Raw genomic sequence first — 14,793 nt, 5'->3', positions numbered from 1 at the left:
TCTGACTGTCTTTTGAACTTTCAGAAAACTTACTGGACATGATAGATAACAAATTGTAGCTATGTGCAATGAAAGAAGTTACCGTTACATCCGTAGACTTTAGGATCTAAACTCAAAAACAGTTTGGATGAACTATAATATCCAGAAAAACATATTCTGCATCATATTCTACCCTTTCTACACGCAAAAAAAATCCGTTCCGATATTCGTGCACGCTCAGTCACGGCAACAGGAACAAGCGGGAACTATGCATAGCAACGATAACAACAATAAGAAATGTACACCGTGAACTAGATTTCACGTTTTCTAGAACGCCCATATTGACAGCTGGAATTAGTTCCAATTCACGGTGTATATTTGCTTGTTCTCATATTTGCGCTTGTTTGTTCACGTTTATCAGAACGGTTTTCTGAGCGTGTATGCTGTTCAGCAACAAAACCACAGAAATAAGTAAAAATAACTCTATAATTACGCTTGGAAAAAAATCGGACTTCAAAGGGTTAACGAAAAGTTGTTGAATCACGAACCCGGCAGATGAATAGGACCGCCAATCGTACTCACAACTCTGCAGGTAGGATATCTAACAACGTAAATTCTTCCACAAATGGAAGGTTGATTCGAGAGCATGTCAAAGCATCCAAATAAACTGTAACTCAATATTGGATTATGTCAACGCACTCTTTCTCGAAAACGAACCCATCTCACCAGTGCTTCGTGCATTGCAAATTTGAATAGGCCGGGTCAAATCAAATTTGCAATGTAACTATAATTATTGATTAGCTCGCTTTCATCGTCAACATCGCCATTTGCAGCATCTGTGTGCGGTTGTCACAATTTGTCTAACTCACCAAACAAACCGGAATCCAGTGTCGACGACGACGTCAACGACGATCGACGAACGGGATCGCGCAACTAATTTGTCCAACTGGGCACTCGGCGCGCAAAGCGGCGGCGGGAAACGACAGGAAACCGAGTTGGCAAACCAAATAAAGCAATGAAAATATGTTCAGGCTGATGTGCTTTTTATTTTCCTTCTCAACTTCATCCCATCTGAATCTGAAGCTGAATCTGAATTAGCAGCATTATCCCGCGCGACGCGAGGTTTGATTGGTAACGGGTTTGATCGCTCGCAGGACGGTTACTCCCGTGTGTGCGGTGGAGGACCCCTCGTGTGGTATTCTGACTGGAGTGGTGCAACAACGGAGCGCGATGACATGAATACAGTTATAAATTTGATATCCCCGACGCGACGCCACCTACCGCCATCAGCACTGCTGCACTCTATCGATGAATCCATTTGATCGTGAAAGATTTCATTGACGTAGCTATAGGGGGTACCAGCAGTGTTTAGAACCCCTTGAAATTCTACTATGGCAAAAAATCAAAATAGGAAATTAATACCAAAGATATAATTGTGCATGTGCATCTTTGCTGTATTGTACATTTCGCGGGTATATCTATTATTGACATCAAACAAAAATGTGCTGCCAAATAGCCCCTAGAAAAAGCTCAAAGCTACGCCAACGACCACTGTTGAATCGATAATTCTCTAGAACGAAACGCCGCGCTGCGCCGCCGGTTCGTTCGATTTCACTCCTTTTGTGGTCAGGGGCCAACCAGTCTGCGGCGCATCAAATGCGGCTACCGTCGTCGTCGTCGTCGCCGCAGTCTTCATCATCATCACCTTCATCGTCGTCACGTGGTTGGATCGGTGTCAATCGATTTCAATCCGTGGTACGACCGCGCCGCTTCAGGGTACCTACCGCTCCACCGTGCAAGATTAGGTTCTTTACGGGGCCTTTGTGCGGAATTGATTTGTTGCTTTCTCCCAATTAGTGAGCAGCGCGTCTTCTTTATTGAGCTCTGCTTTCAATGGAGGGGTTGGAATGGAATTTAGTTCTCACAGAGTTCGGGACGGAACTGGATCGCGTTGAAGGGTTTGTCGAATGTAATTAAAATTTGTCGGTACGATGCAGATCGTTTACAAGTCACTTCTTTTTTGGAGCGTGGGTAGGTCGGAATTGAAACAAGAGCTGCTAATCCCATTGAATATATTAGGGTGGAAGTGCCCGCCATAAATCAACACTGATAAATACGGTATCCAGTTGTGGGAGGGCCACCCGTGAGTAGCCAAGTTTATGGCTTTGTTTGCTTTTTTTGGAGAAGAGGAAAGCTACACCATGGTTTTGTATACGTATCTATGACTCTTTGCTCTAGTGTCGGAATAATGGAGTGATTCATTTATCGCTATGAAATTATATGTAATAATTTAGATAATAAGTAAAAAGAAGTTATCCAATAACATTAAAGAGAATGTGGATCATGAGGCCCGAAAGGTATGTATGGATCGGAATGATATGAAGACATTTTATGCGTCTGTCAACAGGCTGCACCGGTGCAAGCTATAAGCAAAGACCGGGAGGGTTATTTTAGCAGCTATGTGGGAAAAGCTATAGTTAGCCTAGTGGTTAAGGCTATGTATCGCCAATCTGGAGACGGCGGGTTCGATTCCCGTTCTAGTCGGGAAAATTTTCTCGACTCCCTGGGCATAGTGTATCATAGTACTTGTCTCACAATATACAAATTCATGTAATGGCAGGCAAAGAAAGCCCTTTCAAATAATAACTGCTGAAGTGCTCAAATAATACTAAGTTGATGCGAGGCAGGCCAAGTCCCAGTGGGGACGTAGAGCCATAAAGAAGAAAAAGAAGAAGAAGTGGCAAGAGCAACGTGTGAATTCGATAAACAATCCTAATGAAGAAAAAATGGTTATCAGAACTACAGTTCGTTCATCGTTTCTACTATAAGTCAGTATGATTCATACATAGTAATGAATAACAGGTCAAAACACCTGTTTCACACCATCACTTTTACTATTCACGTGATCTCAGCTAATGATATTCTGCTAAAATAGTGTTTATCAATTTTCAAATAAAAAACAACTCATTCAAGCTGAAGCAAGACTTTCACTTAGCCCAACTAATTCTATACCATGGTAAGCAGTGAATGTGCAAAAAAAAAAACAAAAACAAACCAAATATAAAATCAAACCCCACTTGAGCGAAACTTCTTAATTACAGCTTTGAAGTTGACGAGCGAAAACAAAAACAAGATAAAGAAAATTTCAAACACCAAAACAGATAGCGCGAAATGGTCGAGAGAATAAAAATTATAGCGATCAACGAATGGCAGTAGCATCACAACGGAAGCTTTACTCTGGCAAGTCAGTGGCATCAACATAATTACCCACTTTAAGTTATCTGTTAACAGCGCTGAAAACCAACACAACAACCAAACGTCTTGTGGTGCAGTGGCAAAGGAGACACCCGCGCGCTTGCTGTCCCGTAAAATAGTGCTGTTTGGGCAGAGCCGACTACTGAGCAAAGGCTTCTGAGTATTGCAGTAAACTGGCTCGATTGATGATGGCGATGAAAGTGAAATGTGAATTGATTAAACGGTGGAAGTATTTAATCGCTGGGCCTCACATGAAATACACCCACCGTAAGCTGATCATTTTAGTGTGACTAGAATCTTTTTGCACCTTCCTCTCTCAGAGCAGTACTCACGTTTTTTTACTCGTTTATTTAGAAGGCTCGAGTGCCACATGGACATAACAGAGCTGGAATTATTTCTACATTTCTTTACACTGGTTTTACTTTTTTTAATTTCTACAGCCATAATACTATGTTAGTCTGAGGAGCCGACGTACTCGCGGCCGTTTCGAGGTAAGGGATAACAAAATTTTTAATTATGAATTTTAAATAACTCAACGTACATATGTGCAGATGGGTAAATTATTGGTTAAATTGGGAAAAAAATCCACAGCTCAGGTTAGATTTGAACTCACGACCCTTATTCGCTAGACAACTGCTTTACCAACTAAGCTACCAAGCCAATTAATTAATGACACGGCATTTTAGTTGTCATAAGGTAATTCAAATCTCATCGGTGTATATCATCTTCCCCTAAACCGCAAATATCGGCACCAACATTTCAAAAGGGCGTAACTGCATTTTGAAACAAACCACTATTTCACATCTGTGGGTCATATTTTAAGTTTCCCACGAAATTCACAAACATTACTAGACAGAGAAATTGCTCTTCTTTCCTATACTGGCGGTGATTTGCATGGCGGCATAGAAATACGATCTACAGATGTGAAAGAGGGATTTGTTTCAAAATGCAGTTACACCCTTTTGAAATGTTGGTACCGATATAACCATTAGCCTGGTACACGGTTTATATGGGAAAATACAAAAAATGGAAAAACCCAAGTTCCTGTATACTTTTTGAGTTCCACTTTGGTTCCATATCAACTGTGCAAAATTTCAGATCGATCGGAAAAACTATATTTTAGCGCCCACCATTCTTAGTTTTTCATACGATTTACTATGGGGAAATTTTACTCCTGCAAAGAAAAATCGCTAGGAGTCACCCATAGATCCCTAAAAATAAGTCGACGAATGATTTCTGTAGAATGCTTTACTAAGAATCAGACCTCCGAAGACAGCAAATCGATGCGACGTTCGTGGAAAAAGTTATTAGGCCTCACCCGATCGATAAAATAACGAGATTTTATTATTCCTTACATGTTAAACAGCGTTTGCATGCCATTCGGTTTTCAGTCAATAACCTTTTCCACATGCCTTAGATCGCTTTGCGGTCTTCGAAGGGTTGGTTCCTCGTAAAATTTACAACAGAAATCGATCATCGATTTACTTTTAGAGGTTAAGGGGCAACCTGTGGCGATTTTTCTTTGAAAAGGTGATTTTCCCCATACTAAATCGTATGAAAACTTAAAATGGCTGGCGCTAAAATATAGTTTCTCCGATCGATCTGAAATTTTGTACAGTTGATATGGTGTAACGGGACCCCCCCGGATCACTTTCCAAAATTGCAACCGAACGCGTTTACTTAAAGATATGTCATCATCTATAAAAATTCTCCAACACTTCTTAAAACTACACTACTTTATTTTCCGAATATAAATATTTTAATTTCCACAGTGCACTGAATTAGAAATGAACATCTACAAATGAAACACACTAACTGACTATCTAAACCACTAAACTGAATCACTAACTGCCTGAACTGAACTACTTTTTCACAAGTTTAAATGGGAAAAGCCTAAGCAAACTGGTCTCAACTAATTTTTCCAAGTTAACATGGATAACAAGAGTAGTCGATAAGCCAAAAATGGCGTCGAGCTCAAGCTCCAAGATTAACAATGGAAAAATTCTAAACACAAACTGACTGACTCCCCGATCATTGGATCTGCTGGCCCTTATATAAGGGTCCTCTCCCTAACCATCAACTCTTATTCTCCTGATCATAATTATGATCCGATCAAAAATTCTCCAGGACTATCTCCGAGACCAAAGAGAAATTAATTTCCCGATGCCCCATGCATAATTGATTATTAATTACGCTCTTTTCTAATCTTTGCATCTCCCACATCCGTGAGAGCAATTCTAAACTCTTCCCTACACGGATGATCAATTTTCCCTATGCCTCCCATTTCGCCATCTCACATCCGCGAGATTAATTGAGCCTCCAGAACGAATGGCCAATTTATTCTCACCTCTGAGATCCGGGCCTCCCAAAAACTCTCCCCAAAACAAAACAGAAAGGCTAAATCTCCGATGCATCATAACATCCCCCATCCACATTCTCACATCTGTGAGATCATATCAAAATTCTGAGGGGAGCGAAAGTACTCGCGAATTCAATCTCAAAATGTCTTGCCTTAGTGGCTGAGTCATCAAGGGCCACACCAATCATCATCATTCCCGAACTTGATTTTTCATGAACGCACCGGGCGATCATAAATTTATAGTGTTTACTTTTCTTCGTCGCCCGTCTCAGTTTTACGATCACTCATGCGTTAGAATTTTCACGCCTTCTAAGCATGGATGTGTGAACGGTCGTCCGATCGATTCAAAACATAATTTTACGATCCAATTATGATCGTCGTCTGTGATAACCTTTCTTTTCGGGGAAGGTTATGCATTTCCAAGTTTTTTCTTGTTGCAAAAACAATCAGATCATTCTTCTCAACTCATTTTACGATCGGATTTCTAGGCAATTGTTTATTTCATCAAGACGACCCTGTATGTACTTGAATTTCGTCACCCAGAATACAGCCACAGAAGGCTTCAACATATGTTGAAAACCATGCCCGATGTTTATGTCATAAAATATAAGCCGAGATCCCAAAATGTTGGTTTCCCTTTCTCTTATTTTGGCATGAGTGAAAAATGCAAAATTGTTGCAAATGATTGGGGAAAAGGGTGACGTATGCCCCATTCCCGAAAAATGACAAAAATTATCATTTTGGCAATAAATTGCTGAATCTCAATTCAGCGGTTTGTTGCATTCCCTTACTTTTCCCGCAAAAAAATTAAGAAATTTCTTAAAATTTCTTAATTTTTTAAAATGTTGGTCATGTTTCTGGCCCTATGAGGTTTTTTTGTTTTTCGAATAAGAGTTGATTTACATACTGCTTTGCTTCTGCTTATAAATATTATATTTATAGTGCTCTTGTTTTGTTTCTATTGAATCTGATTCGATAATATCCTTGGCTGACCATTTTCTAGCTAATGTTAATCCTTACAAGTTTTAAAACTAGATTATTATTCTTCTTCTTTCCTAATATATTTTTTTTTTATTTAACTAGACTCATACCTGTGATTCAAATGGCAACTGTTGACTCCGTATTCCGCTACCGTTTTCGCCGTGATATTGTGATATAAAAATATTTTGATTTTGATGAATCCCGATGTTTCGAAGTTGTTGATCATGGCTGAGTCTTTAAGTGAGTCATTAGGGCAAAAACCAAGCATCTTCTTCTCGTTGCTTCGTTGTGTTTATCGGTGATTAACTGTTGTGCGATTCCCATACTGCTTCTTTGATTTCTCCTAATGGTTGATTTCCTTTGTAACGGTAATTTTTTCCTTGTTTGTGACTTCAATTCTACGTGATTCTTGAAACTTTTGCTTATTTCTGGTTCCGTGAGAAAAATCTTGTGTCCACTTGTCTATTCGATTGAAAACAGGATATTCACGCATAATGTCCTTTTGATTCCAATTAATAGTCTTAAAATCATTGTGAAGAAAAACGTATTTTGTTGGTTGTGTTTTTTTTTTTCGGTATATCGATTGGTTCTTGCTGCCTTAGGATGCTGTTGAAATTTGCGTATATGACGACAGCTAGAAAATGTGGCTTTTTCCTGCTGAAATATTTGTTGTATTTGTCGTTAATGCATTTAATGTCATCCTTCCTCTAATTGGTTGTGTTGCTGTTACTTGCTCAGCTAAGAACATTTTGACTATTTCTTTGGTGGAAATTGTTTGTTGCTAGTGGCAAATGCAACTTGAGAGTTATGCTGCTGTTAAATCATCCACTAATAAATGCCGGCTACAAGAATTTTGATGTTTTCTCGTCCGAGAATTTGTATTATAGGAAATGGTTTATGTGTTTGTGAAATATAAACCAGGTTAGTTAATTCGATGTATGAGTGATCATTTTCCTTCCCAATAGGTTGAAATCCGCGTATAAACACTTTCTGCAACAATTTTCTTTGACTGTAGAATATATGCGCCGTTAACCCTGATGTTTGATGTTTGATGCTCAGTTTACCCTTCTGACCAACCTAATAGACTCGCCAATCATGAACTCGTTGTAGATGCTGGAACTTTTCTTTCAATTACCGTACATCCCTGTTAATACGGTTCCGATGTTGCTCGTTGAGCTCTGATTGATGATTTCTGGAACTTTTTCTTTCATTTTCCATACATCCATGTTTGTATGGTTGAAGTTTAAGCTTGTTGCCTTTGAATTATTGTCTTATTATTCACCTTTCCTAATGACCTATGTTTTCTCTTGATTCTTATTCATCTAGAAGCTTCAAACGACTATTTTGCTTATTAATTATGAGCACTTTACAATTGATATATTTTTATTGAACACACGTTATTATGAAAAATTTTCCAACAAATTCCCTTAATTGACAAAAGCCATGCTAATTGAAATTTTCATCTCCCACCATAAATGGAAAAAAATAATAACTTTCCAACATTTACAATTCTTTGAAATAAAATCAATTTCCCTTCCTGTATAAATGTTAAAAAAAATCTTGTTTAACACACCCGCAGTTTATCAAAAAGTTTTTTAACTTAAACATTTGAAAATTAATTTCGCAAAAATAATCCCCACGTTTCTGTATTGTGTTATGTGACAATATTTCATAATTTTGTACTTTTCGGTAAAAGAGAACGTAGCTCTTACATTTGCTCCCATATTTGTTCATTAACATCAACTACACGATCGCTTCTTCTTCATCCTGTGTCCGTCGCATTTGACCTATCATCTCTTCGTCTTCTCTCTTATGTGTCTGTTGCTTGTACTGCTGAATTTCAATTAATGCTTTTTTATGCGTCTTCTTCTGTAGATGAACAAATAGTTTATTAGATTTTATTTTTGGTTTCAGCACTTTTATTCTTATTCTTCCTTATATCGACTTGGTCATAACTTATCGATTTGAATCATTGATGCATGTTAAAATCAATTTTTTTTTATATATTTATGATGTTTTTATATGATTTTCATTTTTTTTAAATATTTGGAACAGGCAAGACCGACAGTCTTCTTCTTATCTTTGGGAGCAATATTTGGCTGTTTTTTTCCATTCAAGAACTTTATCGTACCATTACAGTACCGTACCTTGATGAAATCAGGAAGTTTGTTTTTCCTGGTGGTAGCTGAGTATACCAAACCGAACCATTTTTCATTTTCTTTGTTTACCATAACGTTTTCTTTTTTGATTGTTTTTCGTTTCATGGTCATGTTATTCATTCAAGAACTTTTTTGTATCGCTGGATACAGTACCTTGACGAATCAGGAATGTCTCTATTCCTGGCGGTAGCTTGGTTTACCAGACCAGACCATTGATATTTATTAATTTATTTTTTTTTCATTTCTGGACCCAAGGTATTCATTATTGTTTGATGGCTTATTTATTATTCATTCAAGCACTATGTGTATCAATGGATACAGTACCTTGATGAATCAGGAATGCTGCATTCCTGGTGGTAGCTTGGTTTACCAGACCGCGCCATTTTCGTTTTTTATCGATTCTTCGTTTCTTCGCGTTTTTTTTATCATTTCGTGGCATATTTATTTCATTTATTATTTATTATTCATTCAAGAACTTTTTAGTATCGTTAGATACAGTACCTTGATGAATCAGGAATGCTGTATTCCTGGTTGTAGCTAGGTTTACCAAACCATGCCATTTTCGTTTTTCCGTTTTCTTTAGCATAGTTTTTTTCATATTTCATGTTTTATATTTCTTGGCATATTTATTAAGCATATTATTTATTATTCATTCAAGAACTTGTTAGTATCGTAAGATACAGTACCTTGATGAATCAGGAATATTGTCATTCCTGGTGGTAGCTTGGTTTACCAAACCTCTGATACTCTGTACTTTGGCAATGTGGGGAAAACAAAACTGTCCAATTCCATACTTTTCATTTTCAAACATCTCGTTTAATATATTCTGCACATTCATTCTGGTGTGGCCAACACCTTGTCCAATCATTCATTCTTGCAAACAAACATAGGTAAATAGATAAAACTATTGCCTGATTTTTAGCTTTCCAAATGGTACAGAATTTGACGACTCGTCGACAATGTAATTTCAATTATATGCCATATTTTTTTTTTTTAGTTTCCGATGCCAGATTTAGTCTTTTTTGTATATTTTTATCTCTATCTTTCTTTATCCAATGGATATGGTGCACCTTGGTCCGAATAATGTTCATATGAATTTGTATTAATTGTATTAATGGTTCTGTATCAGCCTCTGGTTGTATGTATTTGTCCCTTTATTCGTTGTTTTTTTTTTTATTATTATTTTATTTTATTTTTTTGACTTGTCGTATTCAAATTAGAAGTATTCAGCCCATTATCGACCTGCTGGAATTTCGTTACGATTTTTTTTTTATAATAGGGGTAATTAATTCATTTTCGTTAAAAAATTTCCCATGGTATAAACATGCATCAATGTTCATTATTTCATTCATGTCTTTCTTGAAGATTTTGGTAGTGTCTTTGTCATTACTATGTGATCTATTACCTAGGAGACTCGCTATTATGTTATTAAGCGATACTTTGCTTTATCATTTTTGTTAAAAATAGAATCTGCAAATTGATAGCGCGCTAAAAGCAGCAATACGATCGACCGGTGTACTCATTCTCAAAAAATACATGTATTACTCGTTTTCGTATATCTTAAACGTTTTATTTTATGTTATTATTCCTTATTTTCATGATTTCCATGTTGATTGTGAGGAAATTTCACATGATTTTCATTTTAAACAACCTTTTATATTTTTTTTTTGATTTTCATTTAGTTCAATCAGATGTATTTTTACCTATATATTACACAAACTTAAAAATTCAATGAATCAATGATGAGGAAAAAAAACAAAATGCGAATCTATTCTTGTTTGTTTTTACCACATGTTTCTTCCCTAGGCAAATTAAAATCCATTATGTTTATTGCAAACACACTTCTTCACTCCTTCTCTTGCACACGAAGGCATTGACACCCAAAAATTCTACAGCAACCGTAATTGCTGCGACAACATTAAGTGGCTTGTGACGATAGAAAATGTGCATCTGCAAGCAAAACGAAATAGTTGTCGCGTCTCTTTCCTTATCCGTGATAGCCGAAAGAAGAGAAAACAAATTTTAGCTTCATTCCGTTTTCGACTTTCAGTGCTATAGGATACCGGAGAAAAGAACATGGTAAGTGTAATTCAGCTAGAAAAATTAGTTAACTTTTTCATTTTTTTTTTTAATCTGATTTATTTTCCCCTTTCTTTTCTAGGGATATCACAATGTCACATCGTCTTTATTTGGGACATGTAACTTACAGAATGCTCGGAAGTTAACCAAGTCCTGCGATGGGATCCAGGCGTGCTCCGTGCAGTGGACCATCACCAGGATAGAGAAATCCATCTCTACCCGTACAACAAGGCCGAGGATTCAGAGTGCAAGGGAAAAAACATATACATAGAAATTTATGTAAAATAAATTTCAATCATTCCAATCAATTTCTAAGTGCTTTGATTGTGTTTAGTTATCATTTTTTTTAATTTTAGATACGATTAAACGTAAGTGTGTTCAATGGTAGTGTCAGTAAGGGAACGAAAAAGGAAAAAAATAAACGGTAAGTTTTTTTCTTCCTTATTATTACTTTTAAGTGTGGTGTTCCTTTAAAATTTCATAAATGTTGAAACCAAGTTACTTTATCTTCGCTAGATATTTTTTTAAGTGTTAAACATTATTTCAGATTCAAAATTGGGACGTTTCGAACCATTCAGTATGATTCCCCATATCTTATCTTTTGTCATGAAAAATTACGTTGCCTGACAAACTATTGAATATTGCTTCTCATATTTTTCAAATAATCAATGTGCTTCTTTTGCTTCCAATATGCGTTTCTAGCGAAAGACCGTGAAGTTCTTTCAAGATTGTGTCACTATTTTCTGACACCTAAGCATTCTCTCTGAATTGGCAAAATGGAAAAAAAAACTATTTAATATGACATAACATGTCCAAATGTGGTAAAGTTATTATTTTTCTGAATGCAATAACTGAATTTGAAATACCTAAAATATTCCTCAAGATGTCATACTGTTAAACAAATCACAAAAATTTCAAATCGGATTATTTCGATCCAATCATAATAGTTTCCCAACGTTTTTCTTCCGTATGGACATTTCGTTACCTGACAGAAAGTTAATTAAATGCTCTTCTAATTAAAGTACATATTTCAACATCAATATTTAAATTAATTTGTTTCATTTTTCAAAACATTTTAAACTTGGCATAAATTTGCATATTATTCCTACATTATTGTTATTATAACATTTTTCCAAATTTGTTTCTGCTGTAAATTTAGCTAAAAATTCACATATCTGTTTTTTTTATTCATTTTTTTATTGCACTCGGAAAGTACAAACGTTTCAATTTTCGTTTTGTTTTAAATGAAGTTGTTTGTTGTGCAATTTGACAGGAAATTTATTGGCATAAAACTCATCGAGATACAAAGAAGTCTGCAATTCATCTGGAAATCTGTTGATTTGTGGAATGCAGTAGGAAGCCAATTGCCTTGCGAAGTTTTATGGAACTGCAGTATAATTTCCAGTTGCAAAAATAAATTTCAACTGTTTAATAATGTTTTAATTTTTAAATAATGTTTTAATTTTTTTCATTTGCCAAAATCTCTATTTATTATTGCTTTGAATTTCATGGTTGCAGATTTCTTTAAAGGAATTTACAGCATAAATAAAACATGAAAGATGGCTAAAAAGCATACATATGAAAAATGGAATGAATTATCACTCACCAATTATTTTTCATTGCTTACATTATTTTCCTCACTCCTTTTGCGTTAAGTAACCTTGAATTCACTGAAAAAAAGTTAATTATGGTAATTTACGCTTTTCTCATTTTGAACACACACAGAAATGTCTAATTCGAACAAATAACACGAATATCTTTTTGATTCTTTAGTTTGTTCTTGATCACCGATTATAATTTTTTTTTCGATTTATCAAATGTTCAAATGTTCAAATTCTTCACTGGAACACGCTTTTCGATTTTTTAGTTTTTTAATATACATACAGTACATTTGCACACAAAAAATAGTTAAAAACAACGTGTAGAAGTTAACCGAATGTTAGTAAATTATTCAAAAGTTTGCTGTTGTCCACTTTAAGAGTTCGTCTAATTTCAACTTTAACAGATTTGATCATTTTGATTATTTGTTCGCACTACTTTTTTATTTGCATTCACTACCAAGCTTCCTCATTTGCACAGTTTTGCACACCAATAAAAGTTCAAACCACCTTGAAAAGCCTAAAGAGAGTTTTGAAAGAGATTATTCACTTCTAACGTCTTTTAATTATTTGCACTTCTGTTTTATTCGCGCCTAAACAGTTCCTTGATTTGCACAGTTTTGCACCAGTCAAAAATGACGCACCAAATTTCATCTAAAACTGAAATTCTTTACCGCTGTCACCATCTGTAACGGGACCCCCCCGGATCACTTTCCAAAATTGCAACCGAACGCGTTTACTTAAAGATATGTCATCATCTATAAAAATTCTCCAACACTTCTTAAAACTACACTACTTTATTTTCCGAATATAAATATTTTAATTTCCACAGTGCACTGAATTAGAAATGAACATCTACAAATGAAACACACTAACTGACTATCTAAACCACTAAACTGAATCACTAACTGCCTGAACTGAACTACTTTTTCACAAGTTTAAATGGGAAAAGCCTAAGCAAACTGGTCTCAACTAATTTTTCCAAGTTAACATGGATAACAAGAGTAGTCGATAAGCCAAAAATGGCGTCGAGCTCAAGCTCCAAGATTAACAATGGAAAAATTCTAAACACAAACTGACTGACTCCCCGATCATTGGATCTGCTGGCCCTTATATAAGGGTCCTCTCCCTAACCATCAACTCTTATTCTCCTGATCATAATTATGATCCGATCAAAAATTCTCCAGGACTATCTCCGAGACCAAAGAGAAATTAATTTCCCGATGCCCCATGCATAATTGATTATTAATTACGCTCTTTTCTAATCTTTGCATCTCCCACATCCGTGAGAGCAATTCTAAACTCTTCCCTACACGGATGATCAATTTTCCCTATGCCTCCCATTTCGCCATCTCACATCCGCGAGATTAATTGAGCCTCCAGAACGAATGGCCAATTTATTCTCACCTCTGAGATCCGGGCCTCCCAAAAACTCTCCCCAAAACAAAACAGAAAGGCTAAATCTCCGATGCATCATAACATCCCCCATCCACATTCTCACATCTGTGAGATCATATCAAAATTCTGAGGGGAGCGAAAGTACTCGCGAATTCAATCTCAAAATGTCTTGCCTTAGTGGCTGAGTCATCAAGGGCCACACCAATCATCATCATTCCCGAACTTGATTTTTCATGAACGCACCGGGCGATCATAAATTTATAGTGTTTACTTTTCTTCGTCGCCCGTCTCAGTTTTACGATCACTCATGCGTTAGAATTTTCACGCCTTCTAAGCATGGATGTGTGAACGGTCGTCCGATCGATTCAAAACATAATTTTACGATCCAATTATGATCGTCGTCTGTGATAACCTTTCTTTTCGGGGAAGGTTATGCATTTCCAAGTTTTTTCTTGTTGCAAAAACAATCAGATCATTCTTCTCAACTCATTTTACGATCGGATTTCTAGGCAATTGTTTATTTCATCAAGACGACCCTGTATGTACTTGAATTTCGTCACCCAGAATACAGCCACAGAAGGCTTCAACATATGTTGAAAACCATGCCCGATGTTTATGTCATAAAATATAAGCCGAGATCCCAAAATGTTGGTTTCCCTTTCTCTTATTTTGGCATGAGTGAAAAATGCAAAATTGTTGCAAATGATTGGGGAAAAGGGTGACGTATGCCCCATTCCCGAAAAATGACAAAAATTATCATTTTGGCAATAAATTGCTGAATCTCAATTCAGCGGTTTGTTGCAATGGGACCAAAATGGAACTCAAAAAGTGTACAGGAGTAAAATGTCTTTTGGTGTCCCACGCTAATAACCATCTATGTTGTACATATGTACGAAGAGCGAAAGCGGTTTATTTTTCGTTTGAAACTGTTTGCTTATCTTACAGGCATCGCTTCCCCAACGACTGTGTAGAGGAAGAACAATTG

General features: G+C 36.3%; 1 protein-coding gene and 1 long non-coding RNA gene across 5 annotated transcripts in view; one reads left to right on the top strand and one right to left on the bottom strand.

Annotated features, from left to right (window-relative positions):
• Window positions 1–14,793, bottom strand: part of LOC109426944 (titin-like) — a 202,133-nt gene that overhangs the window by 64,408 nt on the left and 122,932 nt on the right. The window lies entirely within an intron of this gene.
• Window positions 1,340–13,272, top strand: LOC134284227 (uncharacterized). The gene is made up of 2 exons (XR_009995707.1): window positions 1,340–10,812; window positions 10,895–13,272. It is a non-coding gene; the product is annotated as an uncharacterized LOC134284227 (long non-coding RNA).

This window comes from Aedes albopictus, chromosome 3, assembly GCF_035046485.1.
Source record: "Aedes albopictus strain Foshan chromosome 3, AalbF5, whole genome shotgun sequence".
Classification (NCBI taxonomy): Eukaryota; Metazoa; Arthropoda; class Insecta; order Diptera; family Culicidae; genus Aedes; species Aedes albopictus.
This window is presented reverse-complemented; position numbering and strand designations above follow the sequence as displayed.